The following is a 14,412-nucleotide window of genomic DNA, read 5'->3' on the forward strand; positions in this document are numbered from 1 at the left end:
ATGGCTCCTCTTCGTCACCGCTAGTAACCCCTTGTTCTTGTGCAGACTCAGTTGCTCCTTTGCTCTTGCCCAAACTTCAGGGTTGGTTTAAGGCAAATTCCTGGTTCTTATTAAGACTTGTCCTCGTCCCCTAAAAGGGACTCCTCTGCTCCTTCCAGCACCTACTTCCAAGGCTGCAATTAATCTACTGTTCGCTCTCTTTTCTCTCTCATCCCAGCTTCTGTATACTGTCCATGCCACCAGCCTAGGGGGCTTTTCTTTACAGTACCACTGCTTTTCTGTCCTCCCATCCTTCCTTATTGATTTTTTATCTCCATTATTCTCCCACATATTATCTTAATAACCTCAATTTGTTACCCTTTCTTTTCCTACTCTGACCACTTTAGGTTCGGCCAAAGCCTTTTCTCAATTTTGCCAATTCAGTGTCAGTGTAGGGGGTTTCTTTAGTTATAACTTAGGGAAAATGATCCCGCTTATCTTCAGAACTATGTTCGGTTTTAATTGAGGGTCGAAGCGAGAGTGGTTCGGGTCTTTCTAAGTTTTCTCCCGCCACTTGCGGATCATTAACAGGGCAAATAGCCGGGGAGGGGAGGGCAGCTCCTCGTGGGCAGCGTTCACAAGGAGTTGCTCCTTAAGAGCAATTTGCAAATTCTTGACTTGATCTTTTTCCTCCTCCGGCTGTTTTTTGTTTTTTCAGTTCACCAACTTGTCTTTGTGAGGTACTATATTCGTTCCTGGGAGGTTTCACGTGAACAAGGCAAATCTTAGTTAAGGAGGTTTCACATTCATTTTCACAATGAAATGCACAGTTCTCCAGATTTCCCATATTCATTTTACAATCATATCATCTCAGTTACTCACTCATTCACCAGTCACACCAGAGTTAACTCAGCTCATTCACACTTAATTATCAATTTTCCACGCAAATATTTTCTTGCAAATCTCTATAGTTTTCTCCCAGGCTCCCTACCACACGTCCCAAACTTCCGAGATTAGATGCTTCTTCCCCCACACAAACTTCACTATTTAAACATTCCTAAGGTTTAAGCCCAAACTACTGAAGGAGTGACTCTCTTCATTCTGCCACTTTGATTAGCCAGTTCCCCGACACTCAGGAGAATGGCCAAGCACCACGGCAGTCCAATTTGCACATCAAAAGATTTACAAATTTTATAAACGTTCCAGGTGCCTTGTCCGTCTCTGGCCGTGCTCCTCGCAGAGTTACGGAACCACAAATCAGGACTCCCACTCGCTTCATAGCGATGCTGTGTCCCAAACACAGACACACACATGAAGATAATAGACTTTTAACATAGAATTCCCGGGCATTCAAATTGTACAATTATCACTACAGTTAACACCCATCAAGCAGCTGCAAATATGAAACCCAAGCGCAATTGCGAGGGGGCCCGCCTACCCTTCTCCTGCTTCTGATATGCCAGTCATTAGCAGGTCCATCGCGGTCAGCAAATCCCCTTGTAATGAAACTCAAACGCAATTGCGAGGAGGCCTGCTTACCCTTCTTCCTGCTTCTTCTACGGTCATTAGCAGGTCCGTCCTATCTCGCCAAACTGATGTTTTTAGTTGTTGCCAAGTAGTGCTCAGACTACTCAAGGACTTTTTGAGCTTCCCCTGCTCGGACAGGTACAGAACAAGCTGGGAGGGAGCACAGCCAGGACAGCTAACCCAAACTGACCAAAGAGCTATCCATACCATATAACGTCATGCTCGGGGGGGGGTTAGTCGGTCAGTTGCGGGGAGAGTGATTGCGGCTCAGGGAGTGATCACTGCTGGGGACGGGCTGGACATCAGTCGGTGGGTGGTGAACAATTGCATTGTGCATCACTTGTTTTGTATAATCTGTATATTCTCTTATTATTACTATTGTTGTTCTTTGTTATTAAGCTGTCTCTATCTCAACCCACGGGTCTTACTTTTTTTTCTGATTCTCTCCCCTATCCCACTGAGGGAGGAGGGGGATGAGTGAGCGGCTGTGTGGTGCTTAGTTGCCAGCCGGGCTAAACCACAACAGTCTGCTTTCTAATTTTAGGGGATATTGTTTAATTCTTACCGGAGACGATCCTGGTTTCAAGTCAATTTTCACAGGCTCAGCTCTTTTGGATTTACCTGGAACTTCTCTGGCCCAAACAATTGGAATTTCCGCATTATCCACTTCTGTCGGTATGAGTTTCTTTTCGAGGTTGGTGTCCTGCAACAATAAAGCTGCTACCTCGACATATTTAGTTTCTGGAATTAAAATTCACCGCCCTTAAATTTTATTTCTGCTTCCATTTTTTCAAGCAGATCCCTTCCCAACAATGGCTTGGGAGTTAGGCAAATACAGGAAATGATGGGGGACCCATCACTTCTCCCACGCTGTCTCACCAACAATGCTTATATTTTCAGAACTCAATTCCCCTTCTAAGGTATTTAAAAAAGAATAAGTGGCTTTTGTATCTACTAAGGATTCAATTTTCTCTTCTCCCAGCTTGACTGTAACCAGAGGTTCCACTGGGAGAGATTCCTCTGGTCCCCATAAAATATCCTCATTAATTTCTGCAAGTAACAGGGGACTGGAGTGCTTTTGCAAGGGACACTCCTGCTTCCAGTGACCCTCCTTCTTGCAGCATGCACATTGTTTCTCACCGGCGGGTGCCTAGCCAGCAGCCCCCTCCATACATCATTCCACATACTTGTCCTTCGTAAGGAGCTGCAAATCTTCCTGCATCAGTTAGTTCGCACAATAGTTAGCAAAACATTTGAGCACTATCTATCAATTTGATTCTCTGGGCTACGCAGCAATCTAGACAATTATTATGCAGCATCTTATCTACTAAGATTCCCTTAACACCTTCTCTCAGGTTGTTCTGAGCCTTATCAGTTTGGGTTTGGGGTATCTCTAAGACCAGAGACCCTACCAGCCCTCTGGTCCCCAGCTGCAGCCCTTGTGCAGGGAAGCAGCTTTCCCTTGCATTCAAACTGCTTTTCCCCTGTGGCAGCCCTTTGCCTAGCTGATGGTAAGGTAAGTGTGTACTTCTACCTTTCCATGGGCATCTTCCTCCTCGGGCACACAGTGACAGCAGCAAGATACGAGGCCACAAAGTCCCGTGCATCCCTTGGGAAGGGGTCTTTGGGGTGGGGAGGCAGCTATGTGCCGTCTGACCTGCATGGGGAAGCAGCAAGGAAACCCAGTCCCCGAGTCTGTGGTGGGGCTGGAGCCAAACCAGAGAAAAAAAAAAAGAGTGTTTCCTGAAGGTCAGGCCTGCCTCGTTTGCCCTCCTGCGCTGCCTAGCAGCCGCGGGGCGGCAGGAGTGGCGGTGGCGGGGATGGGGCTTTCTCGCTGTCTTCCAGAGGCAGCAGCGGCTGGGTGAGTCCCTCCCTGCGGCCTCAGCTGCTGGCGGTGGGTTGGAGCCCACGGCTGATTTTTTTCCGGGGCTAGCAGAAGTTGGTTTGCAGAAGGGAGTATGACGGCATTTCTGCCGTGATGACTGCGGTTTCCATGGAAACCTGCAGGCGTGAGTCAGCATATCCCTGCTGCCGTGGCCGGGGATGCGCAGAGGATCAAATCAGTTCTGCCAGCTAAATGTGGGGGCTGCCCATGCCCACCTGAAGGATGTGTGCCCTGCTTAGCACAAAGCTCCTCTTCGCTACCTCCAAGCCTATCTGCCTGTACTCGTGCCATGTGCTGGCTGGGGCTGTGCAAGTGCGCAAAATGCTGCGTCCAGATACACGTGGCTTCAGACCCGTAGGCAAGAGCAACAGGAGAGCTGCAGCGTGGTCCTTCCCTAGGCACAGAGCTAACTGCCTCGGGCTTTGCAGCTGAAACTCGAGAGCAGAAGCTACCAAGTGCGAGGGACTAGCAAGCACCACTGTGTGCTCTGTACGCGACCCACTGCAGCTGAGGCCCCGGGCGGAGCAGGGAGCTGCAAATTGCCATTAGCAGAAGTGGTGCAAACGCTACCTTCTGCATCTGTGGGAGTCAGAGGGCGTAAAAGCTCCCAAGCAGCTCACCACACAGCCCTGGCCTGTGAGCATCTGCTTAGAATGAGGGAACAGGAGGGTCAGGAGAAAGTCTAGCTGGAGAGGCGGGACTTCACCCATCACGCACCCACCCACGCCAGGCCTCCCAGCCCAGGCTGTGCACCCAGCGAGTACCCTCAGCACTGTACAGGGTTTGGATGCCAGAAGAGATTGGGTGTCTCTGCCCAGGATGTGCGAGGAGCCAAAGCCCAGTGAGAAATGGAGATGCCATTCCTCCTCCCTGGGCCAGGAAAAGGTGCAACACCAGTAGTCACGTGAGTGCTGTCAACCTTTCTGGCATTCCACATAGGCTTCAGTCTTACACAAGCGGCAAAATACATTTTCTTCTGATGGGGGGCCAAAGTATTCAGTCGACAGCCACAGACTGTGGGAACAGATTCAAATTAGCAGTTCTGTGTCCTCACCTGGGCAGCAGGTCTGGGTGACAAATGGCACCGTGAGGATGCGTGGAAGTCCCCCAGTGCTTCTTTAAGTGCTTTGTTTTGAGACCAGTAAGTGCTGTGTAAATACTGGTGTGCTGGGAGCAAGCTGTGCTTGAAACATGAAACTCCTCTGAGAGAGGTCGCGTGCTTACTCCGGGCACATCGCAGGACTGCTAGCAGACACCAGCCCAAAGGAAGGGCAAGGTGGAAAAATGTGTCCCACATCCATCCCCCAAGGCATTGCTGCTCCCCACCCCTCCCTGCCCTTCGTGGCCCTGTGTTCGCCATCTCTCTCCACTACTCATGTTGTTGGCACCTCGCTTCTTAAGGGACCACTGCCCTCAGCCTGCTGCTTTCACGCTTCCCCATGTTGAAAGCTGAGGCCAAGCTGCTTTGAAATCCTGTAACCAGCGAGCAGTCTCCTTGGCCCGTCTGCCACAGAGGACGTCTGTCCCAAACAGCAGCGGAGCCTGCCCTTGGGGCCTGAACAGCCCGAGCTCCTCTCCCCGCTAAGGCCGCAGCTCCCGGGACTCGACAGCTGTCTCGCAATATGTTTGTAAATCTCTGTGTTTCCAGTGAAGTGAGGCTAATTTATTTCCTGGGGGTTGGCCAAAAAATGTTGCAACTCAGGCTTTCTCTGCCATCAGATTTTGGTGTTGTGCAGGGTGTAGTTTCTCTTCTATGCCTTGACCCACAGGACTGACCCTACCTGTGTGGGTTTTGACCCTCCACAACTACCCGGATTTGCCTGGAGCCATGAAAATCGCAGCTCCCTAGCCCGGCAGCCTTATTCTCTGTCCAGCGCAAGATGTCTCTGCTGCCTTTCTATATAACAGGATCTTGCAGAAATGCATACATGAACAGAGATGTACATGATCCTCAGGATGATGTTTTGCCGGGTACGGTAGATCCAGGGTAAGATACACACAGGGGTTGCTGCAGACACAGCGTGGGCCCACAGCACAATGCAATATTTGGGCAGGTGAGAGTGTGGGCATGACCAAGGGTTTTCAGACGCTGATCTACCCTCATGCTGCCCAGCTTTTTTGGCAGGCTGTTTCCCTTCTCCTCTTGCTCACCTTATGGGGTCAGTTTGCCATTCAAAGAACTTGCCCTCTTACTTTAAGGACCCTCCTGGTGGATGAAGTGCCTCTGTGGCTCAAGAAAAAGCCCACAGCCTGCTGGAAGCAACACAGCTTCATAGCAGGCAGATTTTGGGGGTCCTGGCAGCAATGCCTCCAGGCTGTCTGGCGTATAGACATCTGCACAGTCTCTGCCAGCAAGAGGTGTGCACTCCCTGCACATGCATAGTGACAAGCCTGGATGTCCTCCATCAGCCTGCCCAGGGTTTCAGCGGCGGGGAGGTATTTTATATACATCGTGCTACGGCTCTTCTGTGCATCAGCACATTTGGGTGCCTTCTGCTCCCAGAAATGTGGCAGACAAGTCCCTGATCTGTGACACTGCTCTGCTCTCCAGTCAGGCAAGCTTTTGCTGGCATCAGGCTGAGGTTAAGATCACAGCTGCTCAGCTCAGTGCCAGCAACCCTTTCCTCTGCTGAGTCCTCCTTGGGCCAGGATGTTCCCCATGTACTTGATCTGCAACTGTTTCGGAGATGCCAGTACACCACGCAGCTCTTCAGGGGTGAAAAGTGTACAACCATGTCACAGCCTCTTTCCCCCCCTTGATTCTTGACTTGCCAGGATGAGGTTTTCAGCCCAAAGATTAGTCTTCCTCTCAGCATGCTCAAACCCAGGGCAGGAGCCCTTTCATCACTGGCTGTCCTCCAAAATAGCATGCTCACAGACTTATCTGTGATTGCATGGCTTCCCTCAGTCAGCACAGCTATGCATGTCTTAGTGGGCAATAACACGAAATAGAGTATGGTGGCCACCAGAGAGAGCAAAACATGCCAAAGGGCTTGGCCATGCTGCTGCCAGATCCCTTCTGCTGAGCTGCAGTCCTTCTGCCATGGAAGCACTTTCTCCTTCGGCTTGCGCAGTCCTGAAGCCAGGGCAGGGGTTGGAGTTTGGGGCAAGCAGGAGTGGAAGGGTGTGGGCTGCTGTGCTGTGCTTTGCCACTGCTGCTGTGCACCGAAGTGCTGAACCACAGAGAGACTGTATGTGATGGGACAACGCAAACCACATGCTCAGCAGCTGTGGGGCTGGGGCATTGCTTCCCCCAGCCACCCTGGTGGATGCAACATGAGTAAAGATGGGCAGCCGGTCACATAGGACCAGGGCCAGTGCAACCTCCATCCCTGACCTGCTCCAGCATCCCCCCAGATTTCCAGCCTGAAACTGTTCAGGAGAGGAATTTCCAAAACAAATGTTGCTATTCGAGGAATGCAGCAGGGGGGAGGAAATAATCACAACAGAGATAAGGAGAAGTCAGTCGACTTGACAACCGCTCCGGCTGGTTTAGGACAGGACTCAGCAGCCGGCCTCCCCCTGCCCTGTGGCGGCCAGTGCTGCATTAACACCAGCTCTGCTGCTGGGGGCTGGGGAGGCAGCTCTGGGGCAGATGCAGGAGAGGAAGAAATAAGGGGTCGGGGTGGTAGGGCACCATGTATCCCTGCTCCCCTCTGCGGATGAGCCACCCAACTCTTCTGCTCCGCAGCTTCCCTTTCACCGGGCTTCCCTCTGGCTGTGTGGTGGCCGGGCTGTCCCACCCAGCACACAGGTGGGTTTCAGGTCCCTCCTCGGAAAGCCACGCAGCTGTCCTGCCCCATCCTCCCAGCAGGATTTTTGAGGGCTTATCTGCTTTCCTCCCTGTCCTGGGCTGTGTCGTGCTCAGCTGCCAAGATTCCCCCATCCTCGCCACTGCTCCCCTGGGGGACCAGCTCTGTTTAACGTCTATCTGGCCATGTGGCACTCCTCTGGCAGGCTGCTGAAGGCCTTGCATAAATGTTCTGCTGGAAAACATCCGAGGTCCAGGGTCTAGTTCCCTCCTCAGAGACAAAAAGGCTGCATTGCTCTTGGCTTGGAGTTCAGGAGGAACTGGTTTGCTAAAACCAGATATCTGCATCCACTTTTGCTGATCCCATGCTGGGGCTTTCGCACCTGATGCTTGCGGAGAGGCCGCTCTCTCACTGACAGGCGGTGAGGGATTTGGCAGAGCTGAGATCTCCCTCCCAGGACTGTGCACATCTGTGGCTTGGCAAGTAAATGGTAAGAGAAAATAGGTCCCCTGGCTGGACAACCTGCAGAAGGAAAGATGGACGGTCAGTGCTCAGGCAGGTGGATGCAGAGCATTCACCCGGCTGTTCCTGACACGGTCAAGTCACGGGACTCATGCTGTGCACCCAGAAATGAAGGGGATGCTCTGAGTGTCGACATCTGGCGAAAGCCTGCGCAGGCAAAGTTAGGAATTAAAAATTTCAGCCCTTCAAGATGAAATTGTCCGCCCAGAGGAACGGGTCTATCCCAGCTCTCAGGTGAGCTGAGCTTTGCTTGTCCACTCTGTGCCATTCAAACATCTTGCACACGCTGGTCGTTCTAACTCACTGCCCTGCCAGACTTGCTCAGTGCTTTCATCTCTGAGGGTTTAAGGCAGAAGATGCAGTTGGCCAGGAAATGCCTGGTTTATGGTCTCTGTCACAATGCAGAGCCACAGAAGAAACTTGCAAAGCTGGCAATGCCCTCCTCCCCAGAGACATGCCCCGTGTCAGGGGAAAAGAAAGGAGCAAAGCAGAGACCTTACTGATGGAAGGCCAGAGGGGACTATCAGAGCGTTCCCCTTTGCTGTGCTGTACCCCTGAGCAGAGGTCAGAGACGCTCTCTCCCTTCTGGATGTGCGGCACAAGGTAATCTTCCTGCTGTGGCACTCCTTCCTCGCTTCTGCAGCCTCTTTTGAATACGCATGTTTCCTTGTTCCTCTGAAAATGCAAACAGCAGCTGAGTGCTTTTCCTACCAGGGCTGTGCACAGAAGCAAGATCCCTCTGTTTCTAGTGCTGTTACCCACTTGCTTCCAGCTGGAGGTTGCATTATCCCGATTAACTGCAGCGCACAAAGAGCTCATGGTGTTACCCACAGATACACTTCAGTCCCTCTGCAGCACTGCTTTCCAAGGCAGATCTCACATCTGGCATTATTGGCCTCCGGTTGCATTTCTGTCATTTATTTATTAAAGTTAATTTCACCAGACTGTAATGATTTATTCAGATCCAGAGCCTCCTGTAACAGAGAGCCATTATTTGCTGTGCCACCATGCTGTGCCATCTGCAAACTTCATAAAGGTTTTGTAACAGCTACTTTTTAAAAGGTCACGGGACCACTTTTTAAGCTCTGTTTCTTTTGCATAAGGCATGGGTCTTACCAAAGCATCAGGTGATATTAAGTCAAAAATGCTTTGAGGAAATCCGATTATGTAACAGAAACACCATTCCCTCTATTGGATTGAAGCAATAATCCTGTTCTGGATTTTTCTGAAGGAAGAAAAATAGGAGAAAACAAGTTTATTTGACAACGCTGTGCCTCATGGCTGAATTCAATAGCAGTTTTCGGCCTCTTTGTTGATCCTGAGTGCCAAACTGACATTGGGATAAGTGGCCAACTGTTCCCTTGTGCTTGCTTCTTTTATCTTCACGCTGGAAATACTGTGCCAGTTTTCTTTTTCCGCAGGAACTGCAATGAAAACCTTGGCTGGTGCGGATGGAGAGTGTGTGGGTATGGGAGCACCTGCAAGAACAAGTGGCAGGAGCAGCCGCAGGGTGGGCAGACGTGGACAGCACCTTCATTAGCTGATTACAGGGTGGAGACAAAGGGCAGCGAGTGCATCTTAATGGTTCCCAGAAGAGGAGCAGGATGGAGAGACAGGAGACTACGATCACCATCAGCTCCTACTGGGTACAAAAAGGCAAGACTCAAGAGCAGCACACAGTTCCTGAGGTAACAACCCAGGAGCCACAGCAAAACCTCAGTAGCAAGTGTCCCTTTTACTCTGCATCACCGTTAAGCGTCCTTGGACAGACTGCTTGCATTTTGGTGCTTGCATCCTGGACAGACCACTCGGACGCTCCTGTTTTGGATATCCTTGTGAGTAAGGGGATGCGGGGGGTGGCAGTGAGGAAACCAGCTTAGTTTCAAAATAAATATTCCTCCTTGTCATGGTGTCCCACAGTGAGCTTTGCTGCATTGTTGCAAGATGAGCTTTTGCCAGCATTTTCAGGGTGCTCAGAGACTTCTGATTTGCTTTTCTACCATCTACTGCTGTCACCTGGGGCTCCACCAAAAGGGCATTGCCACTGCTGGTAACAGCCCCAATCCTTACACTAAAATGGTGGATGCTCACCACGCCAGGACCCTGTCCTGGCCTGTTGTACATGTTGCCAGCTTGTCATGAGTGTCTGGTGGGTGAACTGGCCTGTGGTGCCAGGTGTCTCTTGTTGATAATGTGTGATCTAAGTGTGATAGCAGTAGAAACCTTGAAAGTTTTGGAACAGGACAAAAGCAGAGGCTCCAGGGCTATAAATAACTTGCTGGCGGTCGATTAGGGGTGCAACCTCAAAAGCTGGGAAAAGCCTGTGTTTGGTGTACCAACGAAAAGCAGCAGCAGCTGAGCAATGAGAAACATGCCTGAGCAACAGGGTCAGGCACCGGCTGCAGTGTGGGAAAGCAACACCCGCCGGCGCCACGCAGGGAAGGGGGAGGAGGCCCAGGGCTAAGAGCCCTCTAGGAACTCGGACACCTTGAAGAAGTGCCAGGACGCTGAATGTGGCTTCTGTCCCCAGAATTGCTGCTGCAGGACGACTGTGGGGCTGTGGGTGCCCCTGCTCTGTGCAGCCCTGCTCTCCTGGGGACCACAGGCAGCCACAGAGCAGCTGAGGTGGGAAGGGACCTCTGCAGATCGTCTGGTCCAACCCCCCTGCTCAAGCAAGGCCACCTAGAGCCAGTCACTCAGGACCATGTCCAGATGGCATTTGAACATCTCCAAAGATGGAGATTCTCACCATCTGCCTGGTTGCAAACCCTGGCAAAGTCCTTTTGAGCTGCCAGTGTCAGTGCCTGGGTGGTGCATGGTGCTGTGAGTGTGTCTGAGCATGGGGTTTTGTGCACATTTCTCCTAACTAATGCTCCAGTCCTCAGGGAAGCTGTATTACGTATCAATGTGTCTAATCATGATTTTGGGCAGCGTTATAATCTCTCACCTGTGGGACACAGCACTCCTTAGCAAAATGCCTCAAAGGCGGGCCAGTGGCAGTGTTTTAGACATGCTGGTTTTCGAGGCAGCTAATTTTGCAGAGGGCAAATGCCCAGGTAGAGTTCCACGCCACCTGGGTGCAGCCCTGCAGTTTGCAGCTGCCACCACTGACTGTTGATGTTCAGCTTCCCTGTACACGTTACAGGTTTGTACCCTCACCGATTTCACACCACCTCTGCAATCGCCTGGCTTCTTGTCCACCAGAAATTCTCATTTCAGCGAGATCACAGCTTTGAGGGCTGCTAGGTGGACCTCCCTGAGAAATCCCCATTTCCACACATGTTTCTCATGTTATCTGGGCAATCCTCGTTATATCAACGAGGCATGTTGGGACCTTGTTTCTATTGGATTCCTGGTGAGAAGTACCACAATGTTCCTGCAGGTTAGAGGTATCCAAACCACACTCAATCACTGCCTCAGCAACTGTGCTTTCTAAGGGAATGATGGTGGTTTAGAATGATTTAGGCAGGGAAAGGTGTCCAGAGGGCTCTTGCTCAATCCCTTTGCTCAAAGCCAGCGTAAATCTGAACTCACATTAGGTCACTCGGGGGTTTGTCCAGGTGAGGTGGAAGCTGTGGTCTTCCCCTTCCTATTGCTCCAGAGACACCCTACCTGTCCCCTCAGCTCTGTGCCCCATAGTAAGACTCCTGCTTAGACCAAACTTTGGAAAACTGCCCAGAGCTGGGAAACACATGGTGCAAACTTTTAGCAGCTGGGTGAAGAAGTGAGTTGTACACACACAGGCAGAGAGTCAGTGTTTTCTACCTGAAACGGGAAAAACTCAGGCATTCTGTGAGCACAACTGCACCTGTGGACATGTTTCTCCTCCACACCCCATCTCACCTGTGCCACCGATGTCCTCACACGGCCTTTGCACTGCCTTGCCTCCGGCATGTCCCAGGCATTGAAGCTTAGTGGGTGGATGCATGAACTGCATGCGGGCCCCAGCGCCTGGGCTGAGCTTGGCACTGCCGCCCCTGTCAGAACACACCTGACCCAGTGGTACCGCAGTCGGAAAGGCAAAGAAATTGGACCACCTACAGAAAAATAAGATCTTTTCCCTTCAGAGCTGATTTTCTCCAGTGCTGATCTCATCTGGCACGTCACCCTCTTCACTGGGCCCACTGTCTCCGAGAGTATTTCTGGAAACGGGGAGAACAATAGTTATGCTGCAGAGACATCTTCCCCTGGGCTGCCGGAGCACATCCTGCTCCCGGAGTGATGCTCTGACCCCAGACCCCCTTCATCAGCACTGCTCTTCTCTGTGAGGACTCAGCAGTGCATTTCCCTTACAGCAGCCACTAAATCCCATGGGAAAGAGATATGGTGATGATTACTTTTTTTTTTATATATATATATTTTGTTTCAAATGAGATTCCTTTCTGTTCCACACTGTGGTTTGGAAAAGGGAAACTGGGGCATTTGATAGGTGGGGTGCTGCTGGAGGGATTACTTTTCAGCCTGTCTCTGTTTCACATGGGAGTCTGCCAATGTTTTGCATTTTTTTGACCAAGCTTTTTCTTTCCCTCTCAAGAGAAAGTCGGAGGGTGTGAAAAAAAAAACAAAACCAGTCGGTGAGCTCTTACTGCAATGTCCTACGTGCCAGCAGCCAGCACCTCCACAGACGCCTGGAAGAAATGCTGCCAGATGTGGGCTCAGCATCGCTTTGCAAGCTTAGGGTGAGTTGGACCCAAGCGTGGAAAGCTTCACAGCTCCTCCCTTTCTGTCCTGTAGCTGGGCAGATGCTCACAGAGGTAAATACCATGCCAAGTTTTGGCTTCTGAAACACAGTGCAAGGCAGGTTTGGAAAGCACAGGCAACTGTTTGGCTCCACACTTTTTCCCTGGCAGTGCCCTGCAGGCTTCTCCAGCCTTGCTGGCAGTATCTATGGCCCTAGCTGCTGGCCATCAAAGCAGCAGAGTCCTTTTGCACAGGGACTACGCTCTCCTCCTGCTTCACTGGCTCTGGCTTGGTGCTCCTGAGGGCCTGGTTTGTTGCTGTATCACTCAGACAGCTTCGGAACCCCTTGACTGACCCTCAAAACATCCTGGGGGTGGAGATCCCCTGCTACCCCAGTACGCTGTTCCAGGGCTGCATCACTCACCTGGGGAAGGGGTTTCTCACAGTGTCCTTCCTGAATCTCCCAAGCTTCCCTTCTGCAAGAAGACAGGAAATTCCAGTCAAAGTCCTGCTTGGCTAAAAAGGGAGCTTCTTGCACTAAAATGCAAAAGAAGATGCATGTAAGAATGGGAAATACAACAGAGCAAAAGAATGTAGTAAACATTGCTTGCTTGGATACTTAGAGGTGGTACCAGGCAGGTCCAAGACTACCTACATCTCAGACTAGTGAGGGTCATCAAGGGTAGTATGACAGGACTCTACAGGCATGCTAGAAGTTGGGGAAAATGCATGTCCACTGACAGGTGGAGGAGAAAGTGTGGTGCTGGACAACACGGAAAAGACTACAATGATAAATGGATTTTTGTAGCGTCTTCACAGGCAAAGCCTGATCCCAGATCTCTGCATTCACCTGCACGGTTTGGGAAGGAGATGGGAGGGCCAAACGTGGGGTTTAAGGACTGCTTGGAGAAGCTGGACATACATCTGCTGGAGTGGACGGCACTCACCCATAGGAGCTAACAGTGCTGGCTGACGTGAATGAAGCTGCTGCCAGTCACGGTGGGATGTCATGGCAACTGGGAAAGGGCTGATGGAAAAGACCAATATTATGCCCCCTTTTAAAAAGGGCAAGGAGAAAGACCTGGGAAACAGCAGACTGCCAGCAATACCTCCATCCTTGGAGAAATCATGGAGCAAGACTTCTTGGAGATCATTTTTAAGAATGTGAAGGGCAGGAAGGTATCTGGGAATGGTCCACAGGTCCAGGCTTTGGACTTAACCCTAGTCCCTTGTTTTCCCCACTCAGCTCTTCGCTGCGTGATCTAGTGCAGGCTTGGGACACTGGTCACCTCTGACTCTGCAGAGACCCAGCCTCTGTGCACCAACATCTGCGTTGCTGGTAGAAACACTGAGCACAGCAGACAGAACAAAGCCTGCGGGAGCGGGGCTGCTACCTCGGGTAGACAGAAAACAGAGATTTCATATGGGTGCATCGTCCTCAAGTGCATGGGCATCCTGCAAGCAGGACATAGGCAAATAGGAATGGATCCAGCGTCAGCACTGCTGTGCTAAGACGCAGAGCAAGAGCAAAGGGCAATCACACCCTCTTCAGACTCTTTCCAAGAGGGTGAAAGGGGTCAGCAAACTCCAGCTCAGTCCTTTTCTGCTGCCTAACAACCGGCTCTTTTTTGTTGTTTTTTTTTTTTTCCCCATGGGCTGGAGAAGAGGAAGGTGTAGCAGGGTAAACATCCGGGATACACATCAGAGAGCTCTGCTCACCCATCCTGGCCGCTGGCAGGCAGGTGGAGCTGGAGATGGGAAAGGAAGCTCTGCTAGAGCAAGCATGGTCTCACAGAAAAAGAGTCAAGGGATCCCTTGCAAGCCACGTACTGATCTGGTCCAGGGAGGCCGTGGTAACCAGTGGGGAGAAGGGTGAAATCCTACTGACGCCTCTCAGCTGCTTCTTTCAGCAAGGGACAAAATTTCCATGCAGGGCTTCTACCAGCTACTGAGCTGTGTGGCTCCTGCCCATTCCTTGCTCCCCCCAAGCAGAAGAAGGGAGGAACAGCTCAATACTATGGGGACAGCAGTAGGAGAAAGTGGAAGGTCCCTCTCGGACCGTTTTTC

Source organism: Egretta garzetta, unplaced genomic scaffold (genome assembly GCF_000687185.1).
Source record: "Egretta garzetta isolate BGI_Z169 unplaced genomic scaffold, ASM68718v1 scaffold22, whole genome shotgun sequence".
NCBI classification, from domain to species: Eukaryota; Metazoa; Chordata; class Aves; order Pelecaniformes; family Ardeidae; genus Egretta; species Egretta garzetta.